This window comes from Pristiophorus japonicus, chromosome 19 (genome assembly GCF_044704955.1).
Source record: "Pristiophorus japonicus isolate sPriJap1 chromosome 19, sPriJap1.hap1, whole genome shotgun sequence".
Lineage (NCBI taxonomy): Eukaryota > Metazoa > Chordata > Chondrichthyes > Pristiophoridae > Pristiophorus > Pristiophorus japonicus.
Window position 1 is genome coordinate 78,549,395 of NC_091995.1, and position 8,567 is coordinate 78,557,961.

Below are 8,567 nucleotides of genomic sequence, written 5' to 3' on the forward strand. Positions count from 1 at the left end.
ACAACAACAACAACAACAACAGCAACAACAGCAAAGAAGGGCTGCACCCATCCCTCACCCGCATCTCGGGGAAAGTGCACTTCCTCGTAGGGTCGGTGATGATGGTGGGGGTGGGGTTGGGGGCCTGGCTTGGGTCTGACCGGTGGCTGGTGCGTGGAGTGAAGTGGGAGTGGCATTTGAGTATGTGGCCTTTGTGCCCTTATTTCAGGAGCTAGCTCCCTCATGGCATCTGCCATCGTTTGCACACCCTCTGAAATGCCCGCCCTCACTTCCCGTCTCAGTGTGGAGATTTCACCCTCACAGTGTCGCTACCTCACCACTCACCCCACCGACGGCCGCCGCGAGTGATCTTGTGAGGGCATTGGTCTCCTCACCCAATGACACAACCTGATTAAACCTAAACTGAAGGCTGCATCTCGGGAGAGACTGTTCGGCTTCTCCTTCCCCTCGCCGTGGGTCTGCCTAGTGGCACCCCTCCAGTGTGAGGCGCAGACTGGGTGTCCCAAGATGCATTTCACGACCTCCACTGGGCCCCGCGACCTCGGAAGGTGTGAACCCATGGAATGTTGCCGAGGAGCTCATGGAGGGTTCTGGCAGTGTGATGCCCTGTGCTATGGCCTGATCCATATCGTGGGCAGCATTCTCCCGTGAACACATTTCCCGCCGTGGTCTGGAGCGCACACATCTGGATCCTCTGGTGGATCTTCAGGATCTTGAGGAGTGTTTTCTTCTTCTGCAAAATACAATAGAACAGTCAAATGGTTAGCAGCACAGGAGGGGGCAGGATGGGTGGTATGAGTAGTCTGACGCGTAGCAGGCCAGTCAGCAGGTTGATTTGAAGGGCGACTATGCATTTTAATGACTCACCCTCCGCCTCGCATGTGGGTCCAGCTTGTGCGGAGCTGATTCTTTTTCTGCCGGTGCGACTCAGCAAGGCAGCAACCCTCTGCTCCAGGGGTGACCGTTGGTGCAGATTTGGCGGCCCTCCTCCTGTTCTAAGTCTTTCCCTTTTGTTGTGGGACAATTTCTTCTGCAAAGATGAAAATATTAATTTTCAGACATGGTGCGCTTCTGATGGGTGGGACACATACAGATGGTCACATTTTCCACTGCAATTCAATTTAAAGATGAAGATATTACTTACACTCACTACTTGACCAATGTCCTGTCATTTCTTCTTGCGCTGGCTTCCAGATCTTACGGTATTTGCCCCAGCGGCGTATTCTTCTGCAACTAGGTTCCGTCTTTTTCTCATTTCCTTGGGTGAAACTTTTGACGGACCACTCTTGCTGATATCCGGCTCCAGCCATTTCTTCTCAAAGACAGTCACTAGCTTCTCCACTTCCTCATGCATGCTCTTGCCCCATTCATCTATTGGACTCACACTCAGGTGATATTCAAAAATCATAACTTCTCACCTTTCTTCCACCTTTCCAGCACTCCTTTCCACCCACTGAGCAACGGCTAACATTGACACAACAAGTGGGTGCGACCCTTGGAAATTAATCCCTTTGAAATCCGAACCTGACTTTATATCAAAATTAATTAGAACTTAACTCAAAACCACTTCCAAGCCAACTAGGTGAAGATCTTGAAACATGACAGTGTACACATATGTCTCTATGGCTTCCAGATCTTACGGTATTTAACCCAGCGGAGTATTCTTCTACAACTAGGTTCCGTCTTTTTCTCATTTCCTTGGGTGAAACTTTTGACGGACCACTCTTGCTGATATCCGGCTCCAGCCATTTCTCCTCAAAGTGCATTTGGGAAATGGTGACATGATAGGTCCAAGTCAGCATGGATTTGTGAAAGGGAAATCATGCTTGACAAACCTTCTGGAATTTTTTGAGGATGTTTCCAGTAAAGTGGACAAGGGAGAACCAGTTGATGTGGTATATTTGGACTTTCAGAAGGCTTTCGACAAGGTCCCACACAAGAGATTAATGTGCAAAGTTAAAGCACATGGGATTGGGGGTAGTGTGCTGACGTGGATTGAGAACTGGTTGTCAGACAGGAAGCAAAGAGTAGGAGTAAATGGGTACTTTTCAGAATGGCAGGCAGTGACTAGTGGGGTACCGCAAGGTTCTGTGCTAGGGCCCCAGCTGTTTACTTGTACATTAATGATTTAGACGAGGGGATTAAATGTAGTATCTCCAAATTTGCAGATGACACTAAGTTGGGTGGCAGTGTGAGCTGTGAGGAGGATGCTATGAGGCTGCAGAGTGACTTGGATAGGTTAGGTGAGTGGGCAAATGCATGGCAGATGAAGTATGATGTGGATAAATGTGAGGTTATCCACTTTGGTGGTAAAAACAGAGAGACAGACTATTATCTGAATGGTGACAGATTAGGAAAAGGGGAGGTGCAACGAGACCTGGATGTCATGGTACATCAGTCATTGAAGGTTGGCATGCAGGTACAGCAGGCGGTTAAGAAAGCAAATGGCATGTTGGCCTTCATAGCGAGGGGATTTGAGTACAGGGGCAGGAAGGTGTTGCTACAGTTGTACAGGGCCTTGGTGAGGCCACACCTGGAGTATTGTGTACAGTTTTGGTCTCCTAACTTGAGGAAGGACATTCTTGCTATTGAGGGAGTGCAGCGAAGATTCACCAGACTGATTCCCGGGATGGTGGGACTGACCTATCAAGAAAGACTGGATCAACTGGGCTTGTATTCACTGGAGTTCAGAAGAATGAGAGGGGACCTCATAGAAACTTTTAAAATTCTGACGGGTTTAGACAGGTTAGATGCAGGAAGAATGTTCCCAATGTTGGGGAAGTCCAGAACCAGGGGTCACAGTCTAAGGCTAAGGGGTAAGCCATTTAGGACCGAGATGAGGAGAAACTTCTTCACCCAGAGAGTGGTGAAACTGTGGAATTCTCTATCACAGAAAGTAGTTGAGGCCAATTCACTAAATATATTTAAAAGGGAGTTAGATGAAGTCCTTACTACTCGGGGGGATCAAGGGGTATGGCGAGAAAGCAGGAAGTGGGTACTGAAGTTGCATGTTCAGCCATGAACTCATTGAATGGCCGTGCAGGCTCGAAGGGCTGAATGGCCTACTCCTGCACCTATTTTCTATGTTTCTATGTTTCTATGCGTGCATCCATATGTCTCCTCATTTGATGGCCAGGCTTGTTGCTCTGGGTGAATTGGTGCATTAGGTTTTAGAAACAGAAATTTACAGCGCAGAAGGAGGCCATTTTCGGCATATCGTGTCCACGCTGATCGCCTCCTTTTTTGTCTTTTTACATGTATCTGTGCCACAATCAGCCATAAATGTTATTTACCTTCTGTACAAAAATGTCACAGTGAATCGAGACACAACAATTCCATGTTTGAAGTCTCACGTGTGCCTCTGGTTGCATCTGCGGTCTTACAAACCGGTACAGCTTCCCAGAGTGAGAATGGATCATCCCTGCTCCAGGTTGATTTGGCTACAGTTCTCACGGTTATTTGACTGAGACTACATACAATTTCCCTTGGGTTGGAGAGTCTGGTTCTGTCACAACGACAGCATGTAGTGAGCATCGTGAGCAGCAGAGAGTGACATCGTTGCAATAGTCCCACATAGTGATATTATCGCAATAGTAGCATGTAATTACATCATCCCACTAGCAGTATGAAGTGACATCATCGCAATTGTCCCACGTAGAGACATCATCGCAATAGCCGCATGTAATGACATCATCACAATCGAAGCAAGTAATTACATCATTGCAATTGTCACGCATAGTAACATCATTGCAATAGTCCCACATAGTGACATCATTGCAATAGTCCCACATAGTGACATCATTGCAATAGTCCCACATAATGACATCATCGCAATAGTCCCACATAGTGACATCATCGCAATAGCAGCACGCAATAATATCATCGCAATAGCAACACATGGTGACATAATAATAATAACTTTTAATTTATATAGCGCCTTTAACGTAGTAAAACGTCCCGAGGCGCTTCACAACAGTGTTACAAGACAAAACAGATAACTTTGACACTGAGCCACAAAAGAAGAAATTAAGGCAGATGACCTAAAGCTTGTTTAAAGAGGTAGGTTTTAAGGAGTGTCTTAAAGCAGGAAAGAGAGGTAAAGAGGCAGAGAGGTGTAAGGAGGGAGTTCCAGAGCTTAGGGCCCAGGCAGCTGAAGACACGGCCACCAATGGTTGAGCGATTATAATGTGGAATGTTCAAGAGGCCAGAATTTGAGGAGTGCAGACATCTTGTGGGATTGTGAGGCTGAAAAAGATTACAGAGATAGGGAGGGGCAAGTCCATGGAGTCATTTGTAAACAAGGATGAGAATTTTGAAATCAAGATGTTGCTTAACTGGGAGCCAATGTAGGGGGTGATGGGTGATCTTGACTTGGTGCGGGTTAGTTCACGGGCTGCTGAGTTTTGGATGACTTCAAGTTTACGTCGTGTGGAATGTGGAAGGCCGGTCAGGAGTGAGTTGGAGAAGTCAAGTCTAGAGGTAACAAAGGCATGGATGAGGGTTTCAGCAGTGGAAGAGCTGAGGCAGGGGTGGAGGCGGGCAATGTTACGGAGCTGGAAAAAGGCAGTTTTAGTTATGCTGCAGTAATGTGGCTGGAAGCTCATTTCGGGGTCAAATATGACACCTAGGTTGCGAACAGTCTGGTTCAGTCTCAGACAAATGCAAGGGAAAGGGATGGAGTCAGTGGTTAGGGAACGCAGTTTGTGGTAGGGATCAAAGATAATGGCTTTGGTCTTCCCAATATTTAATTGGAGAAAATTTCTGCTCAGCCAGTACTGGATATTGGACAAGCAATCTGACAATTTAGATACCACGCAGGTGTCGGGAGAAGTGGTGGAGAGGTAGAGCTGGGTGTCATCTGCTTACATGTAGAAACTGCCTCCGTGTTTTCGGATGGCATCTCCAAGGGGCGGCATTATAGATGATAAATAAGAGGGGACCAAGGTCAGATCCTTGGGGGACACCAGAGGTAACGATGCGGGAGCGGGAAGAGAAGCCGTTGCAGGAGATTTTCTGGGTACGCTTAGATAGATAAGATTGGAACCAGACGATTGCAGTCCCACCCAGCTGGACGATGGTGGAGAGGCGTTGGAGGAGGATGGAGTGGCCACCCGTGTCAAAGGCTGCAGACAGGTCCAGAAGGACGAGGAGGGATAGTTTACCCTTGTCACACTCACAAAGGATGTCATTTGTGACTTTGATGAGAACTGTTTCAGTACTATGGTAAGGGCAAAAACCAGATTGAAGGGATTCAAACATTGAATTCGTGGAAAGATGGTCACGGATTTGGGAGGCAACAACACGTTCAAGTATTTTGGACAGGAAAGGGAGGTTGGAGATGGGGCAATAGCTTGCAACCACAGTGGGATCAAGGATTGCCAAGGAGAGGGATAATGACAGCAGATTTGAAGGCGAGGGGAACAATACCTGAGGAGAGAGAATCGTTAACAATGTCGGCGAACATGGGAGCCAGAAAAGGAAGTTGGATGGTCAGCAGTTTAGTGGGAATAGGGTCAAGGGAGCAGGAAGTGGGTCTCATGGACAAGATGAGCATGGAGAGGTCAAGAGGGGAGATCAGAGAGAAACATAGAAAATAGGTGCAGGAGTAGGCCATTTCCTTCGAGCCTGCATCACCATTCAATAAGATCATGGCTGATCATTCACCTCAGTACCCCTTTCCTGCTTTCTCTCCATTCCCCTTGATCCCTTTAGCCGTAAGGGTCATATCTAACTCCCTCTTGAATATATCCAATGAACTGGCATCAACAACTCTCTGCGGTAGGGAATTCCACAGGTTAACAATTCTGAGTGAAGAAGTTTCTCCTCATCTCGGTCCTTAATGGCTTACCCCTTATCCTTAGACTGTGTCCCCTGGTCCTGGACTTCCCCAACATCGGGAACATTCTTCCTGCATCGAACTTGTCCAGTCCCGTCAGAATTCTATATGTTTCTATGAGGTCCCCTCTCATCCTTCTAAACTCCAGTGAATACAGGCCCAGTCGATCCAGTCTATCCTCATATGTCAATCCTGCCATCCCGGGAATCAGTCTGGTGAACCTTCGCTGCACTCCCTCAATAGCAAGAACGTCCTTCCTCAGATTAGGAGACCAAAACTGAACACAATATTCCAGGCGAGGCCTCACCAAGGCCCTGTACAACTACAGTAAGACCTCCCTGCTCCTATACTCAAATCCCCTAGCTATGAAGGCAAACATACCATTTGCCTTCTTCACTGCCTGCTGTACCTGCATGCCAACTTTCAATGACTGATGTACCATGACACCCAGGTCTCGTTGCACCTCTCCTTTTCCTAATCTGCCGCCATTCAGATAATATTCTGCCTTGATGTTTTTGCCCCCAAAGTGGATAAACTAGAGAAAGATGTGAGTTTAGGGCTAAGGCAGGTGGGAGCCTCAGGTGAAGTTTGGCTCTGTGGGCTAGGTGAAGGAAAGGAACTCACAGAGGCAGCTGATGGAATGGTCTCAATCTTTGAGACAAAGAAGTCTGTGAGCATCCTCGTAATAGCAGCAGATAGTGACATAATCGCAACGGTCCCACGTAGTGACATCATCGCAATAGCCACGCATAGTGATGTAATCGCAATAACAGCACATAGTGACATCATCGCAACAGTCCCACGTAGTGACATCATTGCAATAGCCACACATAGCGATGTCATCGCAATAGCCACACATAGTGATATCATCGCAATAGCCACACATAGCGATATCATCGCAATAGCCACACATAGCGATGTCATTGCAATAGCCACACATAGTGATATCATCGCAATAGCCACACATAGTGATATCATCGCAATAGCCACACATAGTGATATCATCGCAATAGCCACACATAGTGATATCATCGCAATAGCCACACATAGCGATGTCATCGCAATAGCCACACATAGTGATATCATCGCAATAGCCACACATAACGATGTCATCGCAATAGCCACACATGGTGATGTCATTGCAATAGCCACACATAGTGATATCATCGCAATAGCCACACATAGTGATATCATCGCAATAGCCACACATAGTGATATCATCACAATAGCCACACATAGTGATATCATTGCAATAGCCACACATAGCGATGTCATCGCAATAGCCACACATAGTGATATCATCGCAATAGCCACACATAGCGATATCATCGCAATAGCCACACATAGCGATGTCATTGCAATAGCCACACATAGTGATATCATCGCAATAGCCACACATAGTGATATCATCGCAATAGCCACACATAGTGATATCATCGCAATAGCCACACATAGTGATATCATCGCAATAGCCACACATAGCGATGTCATCGCAATAGCCACACATAGTGATATCATCGCAATAGCCACACATAACGATGTCATCGCAATAGCCACACATGGTGATGTCATCGCAATAGCCACACATAGTGATATCATCGCAATAGCCACACATAGCGATGTCATCGCAATAGCCACACATGGCGATGTCATCGCAATAGCCACACATAGCGATATCATCGCAATAGCAGCACATAATGACATCATTGCAATAGCTGCTTGTAATGGCATCATCACAATAGTAGCAAGTCGTGACATCATCGAAATAGCAGCACGTAATGACATCATCAAAAATGTTTCAATTGGTAAAATCCAAATGCAGACACATCCCCTTGGATTGTCACTTTTTGTCCAGTCCGAACCAAATTCAAACTGGGATAGAGCAAATCCTGAAATTAACCTAAAACGTTCTTTACTGTTCATCAATATTCACTCACGTTACTCAAGATGGACCCAGGTTTGATCCCCAGCCCCTGCTGAGTTAACTGATCCCAGCTTGGAAAGCAGGGGAAGCAGCTAAAACTAGGCCCCAGCTCCCCCCCACCCTTGGTCAGTGAAGGGGAAATTGGCCCAGGTTTCCACTCCTGCTTGTTACCCAGAGCACCCTGCTGGAACTGTGAGGGCAGCCTCAGTCTAGGCTGTGAGCTCAATCATCATCATAGGCAGTCCCTCGGAATCGAGGCAGACTTGCTTCCACTCCCAAAGGGAGTTCTCTGGTGGCTGAACAGTCCGATACGAGAGCCACAGACCCTGTTACAGGTGGGACAGTCATTTGTCGAGGGAAGGGGTGGGTGGGGCTGGTTTGCCGCGCGCTCCTTCCGCTGCCTGCGCTTGGCCTCTTCACGCTCGCGGCGTTGAGACTCGAAGAGCTCAGCGCCCTCCCGGATGCACTTTCTCCACCTCGGGCGGTCTGAGGCCAGAGTCTCCCAGGTGTCAGTGGTGATGTCGCACTTTACCAGGGAGGCTTTGAGGGTGTCCTTGTAACGCTTCCGCTGCTCACCTTTGGCTCGATTGCCGTGACGGAGCTCCGATAAAGCATTTGCTTCGGGAATCTTGTATCTGGCATGCGCACTTGCTGACACTCAATGATCAAGCTCACACATTAGTAACAGCCTTTTGGATATAACAGTGGTGAACAATGAGTGCCTGTGGGACTGCACCCCAGTGAGAGAGCCAACACCGTGCGCACAGGCACAGACAAGCTGGAGGAATCAAAAGAAAGGGAGTTAAC